The 24,178-nt window shown below is 34.7% G+C and overlaps 1 protein-coding gene across 1 annotated transcript in view; it reads right to left on the bottom strand.

Moving 5' to 3' along the window:
• Positions 1 to 24,178, bottom strand: part of MGAT4C (MGAT4 family member C) — a 404,287-nt gene that overhangs the window by 283,790 nt on the left and 96,319 nt on the right. The window lies entirely within an intron of this gene.

Genomic DNA, 24,178 nt, shown 5'->3' with positions numbered 1-24,178 from the left:
AAAAAAAAAAGGGAAAAGTAATTATTTTATTTTATTATATTCTTTATATTAAGAATATTTTTATGGGGGAAATTTTGCTATATATATTCCAAACAATTTTTGGCAAGATCAGGAAAAGCATTCATATGACAAGTTATATGTATAATGTATATAATAGACAAATCGTATTTCAATAGCTTCAGATTTCTTTAACTTTAAATTTCTGTTCTATCTGATTTTGTGAGGAACTTCTCAACATTAAATTTCAGTTTTTAGATTGATTAGATCCATAATTTAGAAATGAAATTCTGTAGGAACTGAACAGTGTGAAAATGCTATCCTAAAGTTCCATGATCATTTTCTCTTAATAATTATTCAATTAAATAATGTAATTAAGAAATACTAAGATGCTTCTATTATCCAAGTATCAATTGGAAAATTCATCCTAACTGAGATTTAAGATTATTTTTTTCTTTACCACACTTCCAGTCTGTTAGAGAAGACTCAGAAATTTTCAGGATATGCTCTCTTTAACACTAAAGGAAAGCCTATACCCTCAATGGTTTTCTGCATACTCTAGTCATTTCTTAAGCCTCAGTGATGCATAAAATGCAAGACTTGTCAAAAGCTAAGTAAATTTTCCTGAGCTGACTATGAGATTAAAGATGGAGTAAAGAGTATTAAAAGCATAGCATAGTCATTGAAAAGAGAGGAAAGGATCCTGGTTAAATACCTGGAACATTTAAGTAGGAAATTTATCATTCTATATAATAAAACTTTTTTTTTTTTTTCTTTTTTTGAATGGACCAGCATTTTAAGAATAATATTTTGAAAACAGTCATCTGAGTAATACAGAAATATTGTGATGTTTTTGGATTTCTGTAGTTACTATTATCATCCCTGTCGATGATGGCAAAAGTTTATGTTCCAGTCACTTTCTTTCTCAGAAAGCACTTTCAAGTCTTAGCCAAAACACAAATAATTCTGGCGTTAACTGGAGTTCAGACTGGATTGTACAACTCCAGAAAGTATTCTCTAGGGATTATCAAACTAATTTATCTCAGAAGACAGACTTGTCACATGTTGTAGTACCTTGTGAGTTGGGTAACATCCTTCTCTAGAACTGTTCTTCGGGTTTATGACAGATATGCAAGAAATAAGAAAGTACTAACTATATAGTGTTCTCCCTAAATGAAACAAATAGGAAAGATCAAATACATTAAGTCTGATAGAAATACTAATCTTTGACCTTAGAAAGTGATAAGTGTCTAAGGAAAATGGGAGACACATAAGAAAAGAGCAAGCACACATATTTTTTCCCCCAACCCCAGGGATATGTGGTCTTAGACACCATGAACCACAAACAGCATTTCTCCCTCAAGTAACCCACAACAGTTCTTTTTCATACTTTTGTCCATGTGCTTTCTTAGTTTGTATGAATTTTTAACTCCACAGCACCCTGGGGCAGGGACTTTCCCAGCTTCCTAACATGGTCTGTGGAAAAGTCCCCTCTTCTGCTTCTTTGGTGCCTGCCAGCGTATTTGCTGACCATGGGGGTAGGGCACAGCCATAGGACAGAGTGAACTACTTCTCTGCTTCCCCACCCACTTGGGGCCACAGAACAGCATGGCTCCACAGTTGCCTCATTTGCAGCCTCATGAACTCCAGTGTACCGAACTGGTGTGACTTCAGAGATTCGTTCCTTCCCTTCTTATCCTGCTTGCCCTTCTCTTTGTGGTTTCCAGCTCTGTGCTTGGCTTCAGAGGTAGGTGGTAGCTTGTTGACAAATGCACATCACATTCTAGATGTTGCAGCAGCCTGCAGAGCAGTAGTAATGGATATGCTGGACCCCCCCCCCCAAAAAAAAAAATCTAATCTGGGGAAGAAATCAGGAAATCTATCTATTTCTAAGCCTGGCATGACGCAAGTGTTTCCTTTATCATTCTTGGAATATTTCTTAAAACTTGGAGTCAGTTTTTGTCTGTTTTCAAGAATTGGACTAAATTGCAACTATGTTAAGATTTATTTTGTGTGTTAAACAGACCAGACCTTGTGGTTTATTTATTTATATTTTTTACAGGTGGGGATATGTTTTCTTCAGGATAACAGTTTAATGACATTAAAGTCTTCATAGAGGTCTAGACTGGAAGTCTCATCTTAAATCTCATCTCATTATTCTAACTATTCAGATTGTTCCAGTTTTGAGGTTAACCGCAGGAGCTTATATATACATACCTCTCTCTCTCTCTCTCTCCCTCTCTCTCTCTCAAGATTACTTTTACTGTTAATCTGCTGGATTTAAGACTGTGTAACATTGAGAACCCAGTCTTGCATACAGTCCAAAAGCTGCTTATTGTCTTAGTGGTTGTCTGACCCAGGAAGCAGTCAAATATTAAGTATACACTCTTCTTAATTCAGTACATTGCTCTTGCACTGAAATAGCTATTCTCTATTGTGTTATAAACACATTAGTTGATGATCTCATTTCAGTATTTCCATTTTGCAGTTATTTCCAAAAGACTTCCATCATTGTGTTTAAATGAATGTAGGTCTGCTCATGGTTTTGATAATTGTTGTCATGTTTCACGTTTAAATGGGAGTTAATGGAGACTGCTTTTTTTTTTTTTTTTTTTCCTGAAAGTTTTTAAAAAACCCCCCCCCCCTTTTTTTTTTTTTTTTAGTGTAACTAACAATTTGTATGACTGATTATGTTTCGTTTAGGAAACCATTTATAATAAATATTTTTAACCTTCCTAGTGAATCTGTATTCTTCCTTCATACAGCACTTGAACTTTAAGACTGTCCCATTGTGTCTCCCTCTGATGTCCCTTATGTCAGGATTATAGAATCATAGAATTATTTAGGTTGAAAAGCTCTAAGATCACCAAGTCCAACCGTTAACCTAGTACTGCCAAGTATGTCCTTCAAGTGTTTCTAATAATGCTACCAACCTGCTCTGCAAACTCTAATACAACTTCTTATAGGTTTGTCCCCAGGCTTCCTCTTGTCTCTTCCAAGATATGCTTATTATAGCTATATTTCCTGATTTATAGTATATGTATGAGGAAATTGCTAAGTCACTTTCTACTACCGAGTTTTCTAATGATGTAATATCATATTTATAATATCTATGAGAGCCTTGTACCTGTTTGACATCAGTATTGTATCACGGAGGATTTCAGAATGTCACAAACTAACCTGGATATAGCACAACTTTAATTATCACAGCCAAGATTATTTAACTCCTTTACATCCTTAGCATGCGGCTACTCCTGCATAATATTTCAATGAATTCTTGGTAGCAATAATCTTATTTCATGCAGAATACTGCAGGTGAGGTGAGGTGGACTGTGCTTACTGAGCTCTCTGACAAGCCAGCTCCACTGTATATATTATCCTTTAATCTTTGAGTAACCTTTCATTTTTCTTTCTCTGGCATTTTGCAATTAGTATTTGAAATCATCAGTTATGAATGGTGGCAACTCTAAACACAGAATGTTATATCCTTATATCCTTTTTTTATTCTTTTTTTTTTTTTTTTTTTTCTATGCAAACGTAAATAATCTTGACATCTTTATATGTTGTGATAGAATCACAGAATTGTGTTTGGGTTGGAATGGACCTTAAAGATCAACTAGTTCCAACCCCCCTGCTGTAGACAGGGACACCTCCCATTAGACCAGTTTGTTCAAAGCCCTATCCAAGCTGGCCTTAAACACTTCTAAGGATGGGGCATCCACAACATCTCTGGGCAACCTGTTCCAGTGCCTCACCACCCTCTGAGTAAAGAATTTCTTCCTAAAATCTAATCTCAATCTTCCCTCTTTTAGTTTAAAACCATTGTCTCTTGTCCTCTCACTGCACTCCTTGATAAAAAGAGTCCCTCCCCAGCTTTTCTGTAGGCCCCCTTTAGGTACTGGAAGGCTGCTGTAAGGTCTCCCTGGAGTCTTCTCTTCTCCAGGCTGAACAACCCCAACTCCCTCAACCTGTCTTCACAGGAGAGGAGCTCCAACATCCTGATCATCTTTGTGGCCCTCCCCTGGACTGATCCTTATAAGTTCTTGCCCTTTTTGGGCTGGGGGCCTCAGAGCTGAACTTAGAACTCCAGGTGGGGTCTCACAAAATCAGAGTAGAGAGGGAGAATCATTTCACTTGACCTGCTGGCCACACTTCTAAGCCTAAGTACATTGTACAAGTAGAGAGCTAACTGTTGGATGACCTTGTGTCTGCATTGCAAGTGGCATACTCTTTATGAAGCTGTGATGCACATTTCCAGCCTTGGTTACACCAGGAGACAAAGTAGTTTGAGTAGACCAGCAGTGAACACAAGTACTACCAGACAACCAAGTTAGGATGAAAGATTTATTACTACAGAAACAAACCTACCACATTATAAATCTTGAAGGTTAGATAAACCAGAATGGTCTTTTGTGGTCAGGGTGAACCTCCAAAAGAAAACAGTGTCTCTGAGAGAAAAATTTGCTCCTGAGATTTTTGAGACCATAACAGAGACGTCTGTCCTCTATAACTATATAGCTGCAATAAGGCTGTTTTGGCACCAAAGGACATCCAGCGTGGAAAAGAAAAACCTATATGAGAGCTCCTCACCAAACATTCGATATTACTTACTAGAAAAGTAACTTCATGTGTGGATCAGAAAAATGTGCTTATCAGGAAGAAAAGGAAAAAAAAAAAAAAACACAAAACCTATAGTGGTACGTAGTTGGAGGAATAGAACTTTATTCTTTGGAGAAATAGAGATAGGCCCTTAACCAGAGTGGACTACACGGTGACTTGTTTGTTGGATAGAAATACTTCTTAAAGAGGAGGGCAAGCAGGATGAGAAGGGAAGGAAAGTCTCTGAAGTCATGCCAGTTCAGTACACTGGAGGTCATGAGACTGCAGAAGAGGCAAGCGTGGAGCCATGCTGTTCCGTGGCCCCAAGTGGGTGGGGAAGTTGACCAATAGTTCACTCTGTCCTGTGGCTGTTCCCTACCTCCATGCTCACAAAACGTAATGACTTATGGGGAGAAAATTGATGATGATATATAATGACAGAGATAACTTTTTCACCAAGAAATTACTACAGAACTAAATTTATTTGCCAAGTGGAAAATAATCAAAATAGATGTTGTTGTTGCTTTTCGCTTTTTTTTTTTTTTCTTACATATTCTTTATCATGACCATTAAAAGTGTAACATGATTGATTTAATTTATTATGCTTTGTCATGTTCACAGACACCTGGAGTTTACATAATTGTCCTTGCATAGCTAGCATGTTTTGTGATCTTCTCAATCTTTTTGATATTATCATACAGTTGCTTGCTTCTTCAATGTTTATTTTGGAAAGGTTTTCCAGAATTCTATTTCTTTGAGAAATTTTTCCATTTTCTTCTAAATGTATAACCATTTTTTCCATTGATAATACTTTCTTTTAATGATTCTTCTTCATCAGACCTTGCTTTCAGACATCAAAACTCCTGTCTTTTCCCATTCAAAGAGTGGCCATGAGTCAAGTGAAGAAGGAAATTTGAAATATTCTGACAAACCCAATTTTGGGGAAGTGGAAGAGATTAATTAATTAAGAGATTAACAGATTTATCACTTCTCAAAATAGGTTGTGTTCTCACCAAACATGTAGACATGTAATCTGGGTGATGTCCTTACAAGTTTGAGAACCTAAGCTTAACTTGTCATACTATCATATTATTTACACAAAGTATTCATATCTGAAGGTTAGAAATAAAATCACACTAATCCAATACAGGGTAAACCTACAAAAGCTTAACAATCTTAAGTTTTTTAATATATTCTATTTAAATTGTACATATTTTTGAGAAAATATATATTCACTATTTTTTACATGAAAAAAGCACTAGTGACAACAGTACAGCTGCTGTTTCAACAGGTTGTATGAATTATTTTTTTTCTTCTTTTGTTGATGCCTCCACACTAGAAAAGTTGGTAGCGAGAATCTTCATTAATGTAATTAGTATGTCTACAGAAAAATGTGCTAAACTGAAAATTAGAACACTAGTCTTTTTTTTTTTTTTTTTTTTTGCTATCAGAGCCTCAAAAATTATCAGTAATGGTAGTATTTTTAATTAATTACAACATGGGAAGTTTATTAAAATGGCAGACATTGATTTGAAGTATGAAGTTATAATTTTCACTGTTTGCAAAAAAAAGTACCAGCATTCATATTTTGTAAGAAGAAATACAGTCTACTGACTGTGTTTTGTATATTAATTTGTGGTTCTAATTATCTAATAGAAAGTGTAGTAGTATTACTATTTACACTAAAATAAGATTATAAAAGTTAGTAGGAGCTATACTCCATGAAGTAATCTAAACCTAATAATCTACTTTTGACCACTTCAATTGCACTTAGCACCAGTTTTGAATGAGCAAGAATTTAAGATGTTGAACTGTTACTTTTCAAAGCAAACACTCTGTGGTATGTTAATTTCTTTAATGGTTTCCTCCCCTTTCAGGACAATCTAGTAAGCCTCTCCAATGACTTAATTATTTTCAGCATGTTTTGTACTAAAAACACTCTCCCAAACATTTCATTCTGTTTTAGATACAGCTCTGGTGCGAAGAGCTCAAAGATTTGATCTACAAAATCCTGCTGTTCTATCTTCCTGTGTCTTGAGACCAGCAAATTGGAAATGATTGCTAAAATCAAGCCATGTAATTAGACAGCATAACATCTAATATACTGTTTTTGTCAGCTTGCCAGAAAGAGAATTTCAGTAAATGATATATTGCACCATGAAAAAACTCTTTCAAACAAGCCTGTTAATGATGATAAATAAAGAACTTGTACAAAACCAAGCAATTAATCCTTTGCAAGCTTTTCATTGAAGTTACTATTAAGGAATCAAGAAATGCAAATACATACTAAACAAATCCTTTGTGAATATCCTACTTAAGGTTAGTGCGTTTTCTTGCAAATCCATCTGTAGTTAGCTTTTTTCATATAATTATTCACTAAAACATTGTTTTTATTTTAATAAAGAAACAATCCACAATCATTCATAGTGACAAGATTCAGTGAAAGAAAAAATAAACATATCATTTTATTATTTTATATACCCATAGATATTTCATTTTCTTTCCAAATAATATATATTGATTTATTTACTTATGAAACCACGGTATTTTTTTGTATCTGATACAAGGGACAGAGCAGATTGCAATATTCTGGTCTTAATAATGCATTCAAAATAAATGGGAATGGTAAGCAAAAAATTCTGCTGCATGTTGTAAAAAATGTGAAACGTCAAAAGGTTATGGAAAAATCCTCTCAGTAAACACTATTTTGAGTTACAGTCCTGTAAAGCAGTTTCTTGCTATGCAGGCAGCTAAGTAGATCAGTGTATCAGCACAACAGAGGGTGGTATACAAAGGAATTTTCAGTTATTTTTTGTTTTCCATAGGTTTCCCAAATTATTCCCTGTTGGTATGATGGGCTACAGCTAGAAATTTAAAATAATTTATTTAAAAAAAAAACAAACAAAAAAAAAAACTTGGTAATACAAAGAAGTTCAGATCTCAGTTTACAGAATCACAGAATCACAGAATTTCTAGGTTGGAAGAGACCTCAAGATCATCGAGTCCAACCTCTAACCTAACACTAACAGTCCCCACTAAACCATATCCCTAAGCTCTACATCTAAACGTCTTTTAAAGACCTCCAGGGATGGTGACTCCACCACCTCCCTGGGCAGCCTGTTCCAATGCCTCACAACCCTTTCAGTAAAGAAGCTCTTCCTAACATCTAACCTAAAACTCCCCTGGCGCAACTTTAGCCCATTCCCCCTCGTCCTGTCACCAGGCACGTGGGAGAACAGGCCAACCCCCACCTCTCTACAGCCTCCTTTAAGGTATCTGTAGAGAGCGATAAGGTCGCCCCTGAGCCTCCTCTTCTCCAGGCTGAATAAGCCCAGCTCCTTCAGCCGCTCCTCGTAGGACTTGTTCTCCAGGCCCCTCACCAGCTTCGTCGCCCTTCTTTGGACCTGCTCAAGCACCTCGATGTCCTTGTAGCGAGGGGCCCAAAACTGAACACAGTACTCGAGGTGCGGCCTCACCAGAGCCGAGTACAGGGGGACGATCACCTCCCTAGCCCTGCTGGTCACACTATTTCTGATACAAGCCAGGATGCCGTTGGCCTTCTTGGCCACCTGAGCACACTGCTGGCTCATATTCAGCCGACTGTCCACTATCACTCCCAGGTCCTTCTCTGCCTGGCAGCTCTCCAACCACTCATCTCCCAGCCTGTAGCTCTGCTTGGGATTATTACGCCCCAGGTGCAGGACCCGGCACTTGGCCTTGTTAAACTTCATGCAGTTGACCCCAGCCCATCGGTCCAGCCTCTCCAGATCCTCCTGCAGAGCCTTCCTACCCTCGAGCAGATCGACACACTCACCTAACTTGGTGTCATCTGCAAACTTACTGAGGGTGCACTCAATGCCCTCGTCCAGATCATTGATGAAGATGTTAAAGAGGACCGGCCCCAGCACCGAGCCCTGGGGAACGCCACTAGTGACCGGCCTCCAACTGGATTTGACTCCATTTACCACGACTCTTTGGGCCCGGCTATCCAGCCAGTTTCTAACCCAACGAAGCGTGCGCCAGTCCAAGCCAAGAGCAGCCAGTTTCTTGAGGAGAATGCTGTGGGAGACGGTGTCAAAAGTTTAGATCTCAGAGGATGAAAATCTTTTGGACATTTACTTTCAGAATAAATCATATTAAATAAAAATCAATAACGAAAGTATGGATCACAAACTGTGGAATTCTTTTGCTCTGTGGCACTAAATCTTAAGCAGTCTGGAATCAGCACTTGGCTGATTCATACCACACTTCTCTTGGTAGATCTTTCACACTTCAGAAGGTGTCATAGCATAAATTAATGTAGGTCACATTTATCACCTAAAAGAAAAACTTTTTTTTTTTTTTTTTTTTTTTGTCTTATAGACCTATTTTACTTTGCTGTGTACCTGAACAATAAAACAATAAATATAAAAAATGTTATGAAGCCTAAAGAAGTGGTATGATTGTTGGTTTTGGCAATACGACAAAAAAGGATCCATGATGTAGTGGATGGTTTTATTAAACTGAAATGATCTTCAGTTTTTTGACTGTATCAGGTTTCATATCTAAATTAACTTCAAGGTGGTTCTAGCTACTGCAATTGAAAGCTAGATCAAATGGAAACACTATGTCAGGTGAGGATGGTATCACTAGTGTATAGTTGACTAATTGCAGTTTTTTTTTTGTTTTTTTTTTTTTTCTTTTGCCAGATACCTCTTAAAGGAAAATAAATCTGAGAGGTCATGTTTTTCTAGAGTGAATGACTGGGAAATCAAAAATAGGAAGGGCACGATGGGAAAATTAATCAGTTCTGTCTAATCACAGCAAGAGTTGTAGCAAAAACTATAATGGAAATACACAGAAGAGTGCATTGGTCTTGGAAGCTGAGATTCCTTGTACTTGTAGACATTGATAGAGTAGAATCTGAGCATTAAGACATTATTTTTTCAGCAGAACACTTTAAAAGTTACTGAAAACACAGAATCACAGAGTCACAAAACTCTTGAGGTTGGAAAAGACTTCTGTAGATCATATGGTCTAAATCCTCTCCAGGGCCACCTAGAGCCCATTTCCCCGGGGACATGGATGGCTTTTGACTGTCTCCAAGGATGGAGGAGGTTCCACAACCTTGCTCGGTGACTGGTAACCTGTTCCAGTGCTCAGTCACACCCACAGTTAAAAAAAAAAAAAGAAAAGGAAAAAAAAAAAAAAGTTTTCTTATTTTTATGTGGAACTTCCCATGCTCCTGTTACTGCACATTGCCTCTTACCTTTTCACTGGGCATATCTAGAAAGAGCCTGTCTCTGTCCTCTTTGCATCCTTCCTTCAGGTATTTGTACACATTGGTAAGATCATAGAATCATAGAATCATAGAATATCCTGAGTTGGAAGGGACCCTTAAGGATCATCAAGTCCAACTCTTGACACCGCACAGGTCTACCCAAAAGTTCAGACCATGTGACTAAGTGCACAGTCCAATCTCTTCTTAAATTCAGACAGGCTCGGTGCAGTGACAACTTCCCTGGGGAGCCTGTTCCAGTGTGCAACCACCCTCTCTGTGAAGAACCCCCTCCTGATGTCAAGCCTAAATTTCCCCTGCCTCAGCTTAACCCCGTTCCCGCGGGTCCTGTCACTGGTGTTAATGGAGAAAAGGTCCCCCTGAGACTTGTATTAATATTATGCTTTTATAGATATTTTATAGCTTTTATAGACATCCATGCCAAAACTAACCATATTTCATTTTTAAAAATACTGCTTTTATGTGTTACTTTTATTTGTTTATTCATAATTTCTAGTAGTATTTTCCAGTGATTCAGATACGTGTGTTGGGCTACATAGTAAATTTTGGTCACCTAAAAGAAATTGTGAAAAACACAGCAACTGTCTATTTAGTTGAAGAGAGTTTTTGGGAGTTGAAGAGAGTTATTATTTTCTATAAATGTTATTAATTTATTGCATGGTTAGTCTGGGAGATGGAAAAAGAATAGGTAGGGAGTATTCATAATGCATGTTCTCAACACAATATCTTTTAACACACATTTAATTATCCAAACCATTAATAAAAAACATTATCCACTCTCTTTCTGTTTATTAAGAAAGAAATCTTCCTGACACATCTCTTACAGGGAATGATACATGCAAAATTAAATCCCTAACACATTAAAGTCATAAACAACATGAAACCATTTTTAACCAGAGAGATCTAGTGTAGTGGTTTAATCTCTATATATGTTCTGTTAATTTGCATGTAAGAGTAATGGGCTAAATAGAGCCAAAGCAAAACAGTTACCTTACCAGATTCTGTACTATATTGCCACAAGCATAAATTCTGAGCAGCTGAAGAATGTGCTGTGAAATAAATATACCATTCTGTGTCAATGGGGGACTGAAAGGAGAACTGATAGGGGAAGAAGTTTTTAAATTTGGAGGTAAGGAATATTTTTGCTCTAACTCTAACATTAGTAAAAAGATTATTATTTTGAGGGTGTTGAGGGAGATTCAGTAATAAAAAAAAATTAAAAAAATTGGAGTCTTGTTGTTGTTGTTTATTATTTTTATTTTGTGACCTGGATAATGGTAAATCTTTCTCTATTTACAATATTCATTCTCTATTTAGAGAAATCTAAATAGAGATAGAAATCATTCTCTATTTACAATAGAAATCCAGAAATTTGAGCTGCTTTGGGACAATGAGTCTGTATAAACTTATGTACTTAAGTCACTTATGTACTTAAAGTAGTTATGTACTTAAGTCATCACACATATAAGACTATTTTAATTGTAATTTTAATGTCAGAAAATAATCTTAATAGATATGTACAGAATTACTTGGGATATTTTCTTTCACAGAATGGCTGCTGATACTACACAGGTTAAGTGGCAGATGTTTTCCCCCAAGACAGGTTCCATGGAAGAGAAAAGAAAAAAAAAAAAAAAAAAGTACAGTCTGAAGTTTTAGATTCAGTGGGAATTGATTTAGACCATATTTTTCAAGTTTTTATTGTATCTCTGATATAATTGGTCATCTTGGGCTGTTGTGATGAATTCTGTATTTCGGTCTCCAGTAAGAAACATGCAGGCAATTGTTTTCATATATCAGAAGTACCCAGAGGGGCTGATTCATTTTGGCAAGGATGATCTGCTGCGGACTGCAACAGAAATGCAATCTACCAGGAAGAAATAAGAGACATAGTACATATTCTAGACCACATGTCACAACATTTATCACTTCGAATAAAACAAAAGTTTTAATGTAAGTGTTACACATCCTCAGTCAGTATTATAAATTCTGAAAGTTTTCTTCCACCATGTTACTCATTCCATCTCTCATGCCAATACACCACATTAATTTCCAAAATGTTCCAAATACTGTATGCTTAATACTCAGTTTTTAGAACACAAAGTTGAAGGTCATGATTTCAACTGATTGATTTTTATTCTACTTTTTCATTCCATTCTGGCCTGACAATTTTGAAAATAAAGCATAGCTGATTTTGCAGGTATCCTGTAAGTGGCACTACTTGTAACTTATGATTCAGAGGCCTTGTGATTTTCAATCAACCTGTTAATTGGTCTGCCCGTACTCTTTATAATGAGTTGCATATATATGACTACAGAATATATGTTTTAATTTTGAATGCAGTGTTGTGGAAATGAAACTAAATAATTAATAGGTATATATTCGTTATTATTTTAATGCTTTTGAGAATATTAATGTGTACCGGGTCTGGTTGGATGTTAACTTTCCCTGCAGCAGCCCATGCAGTGCTGCGCTCTGCACTTGTAGCTAGAACAGCAGTGGTATCACACCGGTGTTGTGTCTGCTGCTGAGAAGTGCTGGCACAGCATCAGGACTCTCTCTAACCCTCCCAGGGGGTGGGCAAAAAAAGTGAGAAAGAAACATCACCAGGGCAGCTGACCTAAACCAACCAAAGGGATATTCCATACCATATGATGTCACACTCAGCAATAAAAGGTGGAAAAAGGAAGAAGAGGAGAGGGGTGGGCGCTCGTTACAAAAACGTTTGTCCTCCTCCTGAACACCAGCTACATGTGTTGAGGCCCTGCTTCAAGGATGTGGTCAAGCATCGCTCATTTGTGGGAAGTAGAGAGTAATTTCTTTCCTCTGCACTTCCACATAGCCTTTACTTGTTTTGTTTTGTTATTCCCTTCCCCCTCCCTTTTCCTCTTTCCCTTTTTTCCCTTTAGTTGAATTGTTTAATTAATAACAATATTTCCTTAATATTTTTTTTCCTTTAATTTATTTTCCCTTTAATTATTATTTTTTTTTCCTTATCTCAACCCGTGTGTTGTTCTATCCTTTACTTCTTCCCCTCCTCATCCGAGGAGGGGGAGTGAGAGAGCGGTTGTGGTGTTCAGCTGCCTAGCATGGTAAAAGCACCACATAATGTAATTCCTGGGGTTCTGTTATTAAAATACAACTCTGAATAACTGTTAAAACTGAATTTATATTAATTTGTTGTACTTATAATGTACCTTTACTTTGAAATAATTATGTCCAGGCATTGACCAGAAATGGTAAGACATGGCTGAGTAAAATATTTTTCTGCTAAACTAGTGTGAAGGGAAAAATACATATTTCACTGTCAGAGAAATTCAAACATCAACCTGTATCATAGTCAAGTACATTTTTGAGAGCTATACTTGACAGAGGAAACCAGAAAAGATTAATTCTTTAGTGTGTTTTCACATTGACCATAATTTGTAATTCTTCCTTTTGCTTCACTGGCAGTAATGTTTTCAGTAATACAACTACATTAGTAACAATGATTCCAGAGCACAGCAACTGTCTAAATTTTAATGGTGAGTTTATGTAGAATATAAATGCAAAGGTGAGGAACATATCCCATTAACTATTAGAAAGAGTGGAAGACATGATGACGGGTAGAAGTAAAAAAAAAAAAAAAAAAAAGAAAATAGCCAGTATTCAGGCATTCAGGAGTCAGGGAAACAATGCATATGTTGGTAACATAATGCAGAAGCACATTCCAATGGAAGTAAAGTATGCTTGCTTTCTTCTAAAAAGGGAAAAAGGGCATTTTAGAAAACAGATCCCATTTTTTTCATTCACAAAACATTTACTATTACTATAATAATAAACCTATTATTATAATAATAAACCTAAAAAGCCTAGAGAAGAGATGACTCTTTGGGAATCTCATCGGTGTATATAGATACCCGAAGAAAACCCGAAGAAAGAGCCAGGCTCTCTTCAGTGGTGCCCAGTGACAGAGCAAGAGGCAACTGACAACGTGAAACACAGCAGGTTCCTCCTGAATACAGGGAAACACTTTTGTTTTCCTTCTCTCTCTGTCTGGGAGGATACCTGATCACTGGAACAGGTTGCCAAGAGAGATTATGGAATTTCCATTCTTGGAGATACTCAAAAGCTGTCTGGACGTGGTCCTGAGCAAATGGCTCTAGGTGGTCCTTTTGAGGAGGGGAGTTGGGAGATGATCTCTAGAGGTCCCTTGCAACCTAAACCATTCTATGATTCTGTTATTCTGTGAATAGAATGATGTAATGAGGTAATCTAAATCTGAAGTTTATACTTAAACTTCACATCAATTAACTATTGAAGGTAGTTTTCGTTTTGTTGGATAACCGCAAAACTGCAGGTATTTGTTTGGTTTTGTTTGTTTTTATTGCCTTTTTTTGCAAATTTATTATTTTGTTTAAACAGACATTTCAAGAATAAAATGCACAATGTAAAAATCGAAGTTTGTAAGAAATCTTTTGAAATGTACAAAATAGGCCAAGTTATTGCTACAGCAAAGGGGCAGATAATGTCTTTATAAAAATTATAAAAACTTTTAATATAAATTATTTTATTACCCATCTAAAGATATGTGCACATTGGAAATTGTATGTTTACCAATTAAAGGTGAACAGTTCTTCACTCATATGGATGCCAGTTGACTCCAAGTATTACTTTGTAATACACAAAAGTTAAGAGTTAAGCACAACTACCAGACTAGTCAGAAAAAATAACCACTAAACCAATATACATGATGAAACCTACTATTCTGTAATGTTTCAAGTGAGTAACCCACACTTTTCTGATTTAAATAAATTGATGAGTGGTATAAAGATTTTTATTACTAGGGCTCTGAATTCAGCACATTTCACAAGCTCTAAATAGCATTTATTTTAAATATATAACATGAAATACAAAGAAAACATTATTAAAGGTTCTCTCACTTTCTTTGAAAGATCACTCTCAGCCATAAATTAGCATATGATGTTGTTTCATGTAGAAGAACAAACATGTATTAAAGACCTAAAACTACACAAAACATTAAATCTTCCTTTAATGACATTAAAAAAAAAAAAAAAAAGACATTTGATGATACTATTCCTTCCCACTATACATGTACAATTCTACTAGACAGTAATAGCAATTTATACAAATCTATAATGGAGTAGCTTGATTACAGAAGCTTTTAAGTTTAAACTTTTCTCTCCTCTTTAATTATTTTATTTGTACATCTTATTTGAATACACATGCACAGAATTCAAGCTGATATTTGTGAAAGTGTACAAATGTGAAATATTTTTTTCCCTTTTTTATTGAATAATATTAATATTTTACTTTTGCTGGCTTCTAAATTTATTTATTTATTTATTTATTTATTTTAAAGATTGCTTCATTTAAAACATTGCACTAGTGTTAAAATGTTAAACTGTGTTCAGTACTAAAGGTGGCTGCATTTGAAACCTTAATAAATGACCTCCTTTCATGTGGAGAGAAAGTAAGAGTGCTCTAAACTGTAAGCTAATGGAGTGTAAAGTTTTCATTATCTAAATCTGAGTGGTGAAATGCCTGAAGCCATCAGAAATCCCTATTTTTGTATTATTGTACAACTTGAGGTAGACAAACTGTTTACAGCACATTCTAAAAGATGTCTTAAGAATGAACTTTCATTTATGCAAGTCTCAAGTATATGCCAATGGAAAACGATTGCTTCACTATGATACAAGCATTATTATTTCCCTAAATACAGAAAACTACAGGTAAGAAACAATACTCTTTCATTTAAAAGCAATAGAGTAAAGCATGTCCTTTGAAAGTTAGAATAAATTTTACATATAGATGCATTATAGCTCAAATATAAGTAATACTTTAACACTCTCATTCCGTATTTGAAACCATTATTTTGTCTTCATTAATCAAATATTTGGCTTTATTCTCCCAGCAGAATGCTCAGATTATTTCAGAAGAAGCAACAGCTAATGAGGCTTCATTAATTGGTTTAACCTAACAATTTCTGTGGGATCCAATTGAATTAAGAAGCTGCAATATAACATCTTTAAGAAAGATTGAGTTTTTCTTCCCAACACTGCTTAACTTCATTATTAGTTATCAATAGAGAATTAGTAAATGTCATGCTTATTTATAGTCTAGATTGACTGAACACATTTCAAATTCACATCAAAACTTAAACATCTTCATTTCTAAGACTACCGACTGGACCTAAGAGTCAAGCAAAGTGGTTCTGCTCACTCCCCTGTGTAGTGACATGAAGGCTGCTGCAGTGTAAGCACTGAGGTTCTAACTCTGCAAGCCAAGGTTCCCTTACAAGAAACAATTATTATTAATATGGTAGAAAAATAGCAGAATTAAGATGAACATACAGGTATTTGTGGTGTTCTTGTTACGTAGAGCTTGGTGACACAATATACATCGATAAGAGCTCTTGAAGTGGAGCAGAATGTTAAGCAGAGCTCTACAACTGTTTGTTGTGAAACTATTGCTGTTCAATAGTTTCATAAATTAACTGTATAATGTAAAGGAAATTCAGTTTCCAGATAGCTCAAAACTTTGGAGAACAGCATACTCTAAGACAAATAAAAATTACCTCAGGATATTGCAGAATAGGTCCAGAAAGATAGAAAACCACTAGAGATGTACTTACAAATCATGTAAGTACTTCTATACTTAGTGCAAAAATAATCACAGAACATATACAATGGGCAATCACCTTCTTTGCAAAGTGATTTTTGAAGACAATATAGAGCTGTATGAACAGAAACAGAACCGTGAAATCACATAAAGCCATAAACTGGCTGTGACTGGAAATAATAACTAGAGTGTTAAACCCAGTTTTGGGAACTGCCTTCTAATAGCATATGAACTAAATAAATAAAGGTTAGATAAAAGGAGTAAGAATTAATAAAGCTTTCATCTACAGGTCCTGTGATGCAAAAGTACCCTGGCTTTCTCTCTGCAGAAGCCTGAGAGAAAATAAAATAGTTTTCAAACACATCATAGAGCAACCTGACCTCATGGGTGGCATCCCTGCCTATGGCAGGGATTGGGATATGGGTTGGAACTAGATGATCTTTGAGGTCCCTTCCAACCCAAGCCGTTCTATGATTCTATGATTCTGTGATAGGTCAAGGAGAAAAGGAAAACTATGACTGGGATTAGTAGAATAAACACAAATGTGCTTCATTTAAAATGAAAAAGATTAAGAAAATGATGATGATGATGATAACAATAATAATAATAATGTACCAAGAACAAGGATGGTGAAGTATTCCAACAGTCAATCTAAGAATAGATTAGATAAAAATGAGATTTTAATGACAGATGTTACGGATAATCCTGGCTTTAGGTAGGAAGCTTGTTACATTAGCTCCTAAAGCTTCTAGAGCTTCTAGAAGCTCCTAGAGCTTCTGCTTCTGTGTGAAACTCTGCTAGAGGGTGGTATAGAAGACCAAATCTTGTGATCTTATGACGCTAAAGTATTTGTGAAACCAGTCTAACCGTAAATAAATAAATAAATAAAACAAGCATTTAATAAAAACTAAAGAAATAAAAAGGCACAGTTAATAGCTAGCTCTTCATAAGTACCTTGGGAAAAAGGCAATAGCCAATACGATTCAGTTGAACGGCACCAGAAATTACCACCTCTGGCTTTAAGAAAACACAGCAACCACAATTCATTAAACCCAGCTAGCTGCTGGTCAATGTAGAAGTTTTGTGGGTTCTGCAGAGTTCATTTCACAGATTTTTTGTTTTGGTTTTTTGTTAGTTTGTTTTAACTTACAGTGTTGTATCCATTCTCTGATCAAGTTGAAATGTTTGCAAATTCAAATATTGCAAACATTGCATTTGGACGCCTGATTTTCATGTCACATTATTAAGCTTTATTGTTTTAGATGTAAGATGACATTTCAAAACTAAGAAGCTCAGTGACTTCAAAAGAAAATTATTTCAAGCTAGAAAAGCATACTGAAAACATTATGCATAAATTAATACCAAAGATTTCAATAAATTAACATTGTTTTTCTCTTAGAGCTTTCTCTATTGACACATTGTTTACAATGCTAGATCATTTTATTTATTAAAATGAATTATTTAAGTAGTTTTCAGTTTTATCAACTATTGAAAAATTATGCAGATTTCAATGGTCCATTGTTTTGTCTTAAAAATATTTTTTTGTCCTTTTTGCAGCCAAGTATAAAGTAAATAATATTTCAGAAGTTACAATCACTTAGAAACTGAGTAAGAACTTCAGTAATATTAAATAGGCAATATAAGCACAACACATTTTAAAGATCTAACAGATTGCAAAATGAGATTTGGTAATAACTTACTAAATAAGTGTTACTATTAAACAGTAATTTCTATTTAAGTAATAATAATAATGAGAATTCTTGTAACACTGATCCTATAGGTACTTTGAAATCACATAATGCTAATGACCTTTCTTTTTAATAAGTCAGAGTAACATACAACCGTGAATCTGTTAATGTCTCCACTTTACAGATTTTGTTGTCAACAAAATATCTTGATAAAAATAAATAGAAATGATCATGTAGGCAATTGAAGGCCTGTGAAGCAACAGCTAATTATCAAACAAATTACATAATGTTGTTTTTAACTTGGCAGTGCTAGGTTAAAGATTGGATTAGATGATCGTGTAGGTTTTTTCCAACCTATGTGATTCTATGATTTTAGACTTTGCAGTAAACATTCAAATCAACAAAGAATTGGCATAATCCTTATGTAATACTGAAAGATCTAGTAATTTATTATTATTATTATTTTTAATGTGGAGACCTAATACAATTTGGTATTCTGAACCAGTAATGTGTTTCCATGGTAGCTGAAGAAATGTATTCATTACCAGAAGAAATGAAACAGCTAAGTTAATGTAAAATTATTTTTGTATAAACAATCCTAACATGAACAATAGAACAATTAAACTATTTAATATGTAAATTGTGCTTAGAATTTTCTAATGGATGGAGTTTTCATGAAAATTAAAGGCCATTTAAGCTTTGAATAAAACTATGTTTTTTGGTAAATAATTAGCAAAAAAAAATGTCTCTTTGTGGTTAAAAATATTTAAAATATGATGGCTGTTACAAAAAGAACAATTCTTTCCCATTCCATTTGTCTTCTTCTTCCTTCACTTCTCCCACATGGAGATACCTCTCCAGCTCTGGTATTATGGTGACACCTCTGAGATATGATTCAGATAAGTAACTCTATAGAAAATTATTCACTTACTAAGTGAAATTAATTCATGAAGCGGTCATATGAGTACAATGTGGTGCAGTAGAGCTAGAAGTCAAATGCAGCTCAGAATACAAAAGAAAGGAAGGGAAAAGGACTGGTACCTCACTGACAGCAGTGAGTTGCTAGATTAACTCAGTTATGCGATCCCTCTGCAACCAAGAATTTTTATTTCCATATATTCATGTCAATTTTTCATATATATATATACACATACATAGATTGGGTTTATAGTCCAGATTAATGAAACTGTTCAATTGAAAAATAATATACTAAAATAAGAGAAAAAAGCATTTTATAGCTATTATTGCTTTTATCTAATTGCAACTGCTGGTACTGGTCAAGAGAAAAGTAAAAAAAAAAAACTAAGAAACAAATTAAAAAGAAAAACATGAGAATTTAAAAAATATTTTAGGTGTTTTAAGGGTAATTTTCTTTGCTAGGAGAAAACAATTTTATTCTTACATATTGTCAAGACTCTCAGAAACAAAATTATTTTATTCTTATATATTTTGAAACCTCTCAAATGCATCAACAGGAAAGTTCCCAGCTCCTCAGCAGGCAAGGATTACCTTATAATTATCTGAAAGTTACCTCTTTCCTAATAGAATCTATTGAACCTTCATTTTTCCTCTTTGTACTGCTCCACAATGAACTAGGAAATAGTCTCACTCAATTATAGTTTGCTTTACAGTACCTGAGAGTACACAGCCAACAATAACATTCATAGAAGATTAATAATAATAATTAATGACAAAGGTATTGAAAGACAGAACAAAGAAGCAAAATTTGAAGAATTCAAATGCATCTCGCTGCATTGATGTGTGCATTAGGAACGGGACATAGGTTCTCATATAGATGGAATGATAGTGTGGATTACATTTAGCATGTTGCGTATACAACTGAGACACTGCTACAAACAGACTTTTTCCAGATAGTTAACACAGATTATTTGAACAGTTGTGGTGGTCTCACACTGACAGATAGCTATGTCCCTATATAAGTCTGTACCATGGGATCCATCCTTCATTAATAGATTGCTCCAGCACAGGTCCCCCACAATTGACAGCTCCCATCAGGCCTTCTGCTCTTGTGTGGGTTCTTCTCCATGGGCTGCAGCTCTAGCCCTGGACCTGCTCCTGCGGGGGCTCTTCATAGGCCGAAGGCTCCTCCAGGCCACATCCACCTGCTCCACCGCAGGCTCCTCCACAGGCTGCAGCATGGAGATCTGCTTCATGTGGGACCCATGGGTTGCAGGGGGACAGCCTGCTCCACCAGGGGCCTTTTCACAGGCTGCTCTAGCTCCTGCCCTCCTTCTGCAACTGACCTTGGTGTCTTTCTCTCTACATTTTCTCACCCCTCTCTCTCCCACATGCTGTGGCACAGCATTTTTTTTTTTTTCTTTCCATCACTCATTGGCTTGTTTCTTGTCTAGTGGCGGGTCCCATTTGGAGCCATCTGATATGGAGCAGATTCTGGGCTCTTCTCACAAAGACCACAGCTACAGCCCTCCCTTCCTCCGTCTGCTGTATGCCCACTCCACTGTTAAAACGTTGCCAAGTTAGCCCAATATGACAGTATAGTTGCTTTCCTACATTTTAATCAATTCATAGTCAACATGCTTTCTATCTTACTTCTTGTGCCCTAATAAGACTGAATTAATGTATTTCCATATATTAGGGTGATTAGCTATAAGAATATGCATGCCAAGTTCCAGAAATAGCCCTCGGCTCTTCTAAGATCCATCTATAAAATGAGTAAAACAGAATTAATTTAAACAGATGACTTATTTTATCTATTATAGTTGATCTTAATTTTAAAACTTGATAGTTTCAAATAAGACAGTATATGGATGGAAAGAAAGGTCAAGAGAATTCTGTTAAATTTTTCATTCTAACAATTTTGGCTAATTCTGAACTAGTTTGGACAATTCCCTGTATTAGAGAATTTCACTACACATACGAACAATAGTAACTGGAGATGTTCATATATTATATTAGGTTGATATGGTTGGTAAATGTTGTCTTTCAAAAATGTAGCCAACACAATTTATCATTAGTCTCAAGAACAGAAGATTATTTTCCTTTGTTGACATTTTTTTTTTGTTTCTTACTTTTTATTCATCTTTCAGAAAGTATGAAAGAAGATTTTTATTCTGTGCTTGGTCCTGTTAATACAAAAATGGCAATAAAAACAAAACAAAACAAAAACAACAAGAAAAATAAATATGATGTAAACTATAACTATGCAAAGACTTATACTTTTTTTGTTGAAGGTTGAAAAAAAATCCCCTAAAAGATGTATTCTAAACAGTAAGAAAAGCACTCAAGTACTGGTCTACTCATAGTAGGTCAGGAATAAAGGAGCTACAGTAGCCAAAGTATAATTATCATTTTCAGTATAGAGAATTACTTTATGTAGGTTTGTACAACATACATCTCCATATATAGTTTTCACTTCAATCACTATTGCTTTAGATTTAAATGCAGATCTGTGTATTTTTTTCTCCTATGTAGATGTTTTCTGCTCTTAGTATTTGATAATTTTCTACAATGAAAACATCTGTAAAAAGTACACATATTCACTCTGAAAGATTAAGATTAAAAAATACTTATTCTTTCATTTATTTTATGCTTGAGAATATTTCTGTTACTGTCTGTATTTACTTCAGGTTTTGCATGTTAATTATATTTTCAATCAAAACACCCAAGATATGACATTCTAGTGTGTAAGACTGTAGTGCTATAGTGTGAAGAGTTCTCGTTCAGGACTCAAGCATTACTAAATAACTCCAGGAATCAAAGGAGAAAAATGATTCCTGAAAATATAAATTCACCTAGATGTTCCTTTAAAAAATACTTTGGGGAAATCGGTTTAAAATAGAGTGACATTCAGGCTATCAAGACCTCAGCTGAAAAGAGAGTGAACGGAATATCCAATGACTTTTTTCAATAACAAAAGTTATAAAGAAAGCTATTATTGACAGGTAACCATTTCACAGACTGATAGTGTTCTTTTCAAGCTGAGTGTTATACATATTTTATATACATATGTCTACACTTTCCTGCCACTGAATAACTGAGCTTAATTTCTCAAAGTCAAACCACTATTCTGATCCCAGCCTTCCATGCCAGCTTTCAAAGAAGACTGTTTGTTTTGCACAAACTGTTCACAATATTTTACAAAAAGGGCAGTTTACTGGTTCTTCTTGTCAATTACAAATATATAATTATAAATGGGAAATTACCTTTTTGACAATATTTTCCTTTCTCATATATTTTTAAGAACATAACTCTTCACCTTCCAGCCACTAGACTAATGGCCATTAGCCTAAGAAATTTGTGCCTCCCTACTAATTTTTAAGTCTATGTATGCAAAAGTTCACATTTAACCATGTTTCTGATGTTATGAAGTATCTACAAAGCTACTTTTTAGGTCCTTACAGACAAACAATAACGTGAAAAGATAAAAGAAATTGGGATCCTTTCCCTTCCCTAAACAAGTCCTGTAATGCAATTCCATAATACGAGACCTTAGCCAACAGTTGATCAAATCTAGAGATGATCTGCAAAGCACAGAGAAATAAGTGCCAGATTTCTGGTTTCTTATAACTCTCAGTATGTATTAGGCAAACCGCATAAGATCTAAAAATCACTCAATTAGCTTTATAAGAATTTTAAGATTTGAGATATGAGATTTGATTCTATCCTCAGAGTCATTCAGATTTTCCATTTGTTCTTATGCAGATTTGCACTAGCAGTTCCATAATTTTTCATTATTAATAATTCCATTATAATGTAGGATTTTTTGACTTAACAGAAATTTTAGATGTATTAAAATGGAATTTTATTCACATAGGATCTTTTAGGTTGGGGGATTTCATCTGAATCCAAATTGGATTCAGTAGCTGTAGCACATTTGCTCCAAGCTTTACACCTAAAGCAGATGGAAGCAATATTGCATGAGGAGATGAATCTTTTCAAATTACAAAAGTTTATGATGTTCGTCTCCATTTTAATCAGATATAAAGGATTTATTCCTAAAATACATCAAGAAACATTATTTTCAACTTCTGAAATGTATCAGAGAGTTTATAACCAATCAAGTAAAATATGTTGCACATTTTCACTTTGTATATCTTTCTGCAATATTACATGGATATAGGTATTGGTGATTTTACTAGCAATTATATATAAGCCCATCAAAATAGACATCAGAAAGTGATTTCATATGCCAAATCTACTTTGTTAAAGATTTAGCTCCCAAGCTCAACAACAAGATAAATTTATATTTAGATCAGATACACCATAAAATATTATTTTTGTTTGAAATACAGTGCAATACAATACAAGCAGATAATTAAAACAGATAATATATAGTCAGAGACTATGAAAACTGCATGATTTAAAGGTACAGAACAGAAAGAATTGTATTGTCATTATTTCTTCTTGTGACCTGAGAAGGCATGAATTGCAATTTTTGTCATGCACAAAGACTGAATGGTGAAATTCAAATCACCACCTGAAAAATACATTTCACATTCCTGACCAATAAGTATAAGACCATTATTTCCAAAATATTCATTTTTTTATTTTTTATTTTTTTTTTTCAGGATAGTTGTTTTCTCTGTTGAGTTATAATTATTAGTTTTTATTCATAAAGTAACAATAAGTCAAGTATGAGAGAAATTCAGTGTCCTAGAAAAAAATGTACGTAGCAGATTGCCAACAGCAACTTAAGTCAACTATTGTTGAAAGTAAATTCAAGTAAAAAATTTAACAATTTATTTTCAAGCTATGTTATCTGAAAAATAACATGTTACTATTGGACTGCAAAAGTTTGGAAAAGGAATGGAATGGAAACATTTCTGCTACCTTGTTAAAAGAAAAAAAAAAAAAAAAAAAAGGAAAAAAAATCACCTATATTGCCACAATATAAAAGTGGTGGCAAAACTAATGATAATATCTATTATTATTAACACTAAATAAATGCTTGTTTTATACCTAGACAAATAACAATAACAACAACACACAAAACACAGCATCATAAAATTAG

Source organism: Oxyura jamaicensis, chromosome 1 (assembly GCF_011077185.1).
Source record: "Oxyura jamaicensis isolate SHBP4307 breed ruddy duck chromosome 1, BPBGC_Ojam_1.0, whole genome shotgun sequence".
NCBI classification, from domain to species: Eukaryota; Metazoa; Chordata; class Aves; order Anseriformes; family Anatidae; genus Oxyura; species Oxyura jamaicensis.
This window is presented reverse-complemented; position numbering and strand designations above follow the sequence as displayed.